The 1,653-nt window shown below is 34.7% G+C and overlaps 1 non-coding gene across 1 annotated transcript; it reads right to left on the bottom strand.

The window, feature by feature from the left end:
• Positions 1–1,016: 1,016 nt before the first annotated feature.
• Positions 1,017–1,122, bottom strand: LOC128282069 (small nucleolar RNA R71). The gene has a single exon (XR_008272355.1). It is a non-coding gene; the product is annotated as a small nucleolar RNA R71 (small nucleolar RNA).
• Between the last annotated feature and the right edge of the window lie 531 nt (positions 1,123–1,653).

Raw genomic sequence — 1,653 nt, 5'->3', positions numbered from 1 at the left:
TTTCCTTGGGTATTGTCTTAATCAATCGAGTTTTCCCAAAAGCTTTTTGCTAATTTTTTCTCTGTGCACCCTTAGTTTAGTTAAATAGTTTAGATAAACAAATCCCTTAGTTTTTAGGCTAGATAATAAAAAAGGAAGTAATTAATAGTACTCTTGGTTCCTTTGGGTTTGACAATCCGGTCTTGCTAAAGCTATACTACTGTTCAATAGGTACACTTGCCTTTATCGTGATAATAGTTAGTTTCAAGAATGATTAATTATAAATTTTTTAAACCTGTCATGAATATCACGTATCAAGTTTTTGGCGCCGTTGCCAAGGAACTAGGATATTAGGAACACTCGATTTTTATTACTTTAGCCATTTTACTTTTATTGTAAATTAAAATTTTATTTTCTTTTCTAATTCTTCGTTTATTTTCTTCTGACAGGTTTTTTCTAGTTTATGACCAGAAGAAACCCGTCAGGACTACTACTTTTTGACGGTGAGATCGACCGCACAGTTCGCAGAAATCGAAGAGAAATAAGACAAAGCCTAAGATACACAGAGGAAGAGTAAGAAGAAGATATTCACGCCACAACCGAGGAGATGGCTGAAAACCAAGAAAATCTGCTACCTCCTGCAATTGTTGCTAATTAGAATCCTGCTCCACGCACTATGTATGATTATGCTACACCTTCTTTAACAGGAACTGAATCGAGCATAGTTAAGCCTGCTATTGCTACAAAAACTTTTGAACTGAAACCTAACACAATTCAAATGATACGACAATTTGTTCAGTTTGATGGTTTGCAGGACGAAGATCCTAATGCTAATTTGGTAAACTTTTTGGAACTATGTGGTACATTTAAAATTAATGACGTTTCTGATGATGCCATTCACCTTTGGTTGTTTCCCTTTTCGTTGAGGAATAAGGCTAAACAATGGTTGAACTCGTTACCACGAGGGTCAATCACTACTTGGGAACAAATGACCAAAAAGTTTTTACTGAAATATTTTCCGTCGGCTAAAACAGCCAAATTACATAATGATATCTCCTCTTTTGTGCAGATGGATTTAAAAACACTCTACGATGCATGGGAGAGATACAAGGATTTTTTGAGAAGGTGCCCTCACCATGGGTTGCCACTTTGGCTACAGGTTCAAACTTTTCACAATGGTCTGAATCCTTCAATAATAAGACTGATTGCGTGATTCGTAACAAGTAATAAATATTTATAATGAAGATCAAACCTAGACTAACTATTATCATGACAAAAAGGCAAGCACACCTATCGAAAAATAGTATAGTAACGGCAAGACCGGGATATCGTACCCAAAGGAACCAAAAGTACCAGTAATAGCTATCTTTTTATTATCTAGCTTAGGAATAAAAGGATTTGTTTATTAAACTAATTACCTAAACTAATTAACTAATTTAATTAAAGGGAGGAGAAAATTTAGAAAAAGACTTGAAGAGAAACAATTGATAAAGATGACACCCAAGGAGGAATCCACCTAGATTTCACTTGTTATCTGACTTTGAACCGGACGATTTATTCACTTGACTTGATCCGTGAGACTCCCTAACCTATTTTATTATCCCTTTTGAGACTAAAAATGTCTAACCCTCAGTTGAATTAATTGAAATTTCTTTCTTAATTAAAACCCCTAGG

This window comes from Gossypium arboreum, chromosome 1, assembly GCF_025698485.1.
Source record: "Gossypium arboreum isolate Shixiya-1 chromosome 1, ASM2569848v2, whole genome shotgun sequence".
Lineage (NCBI taxonomy): Eukaryota > Viridiplantae > Streptophyta > Magnoliopsida > Malvales > Malvaceae > Gossypium > Gossypium arboreum.
Note: the sequence above shows the minus strand (reverse complement) of the source record. Positions and strands in the feature narration are given on the sequence as shown.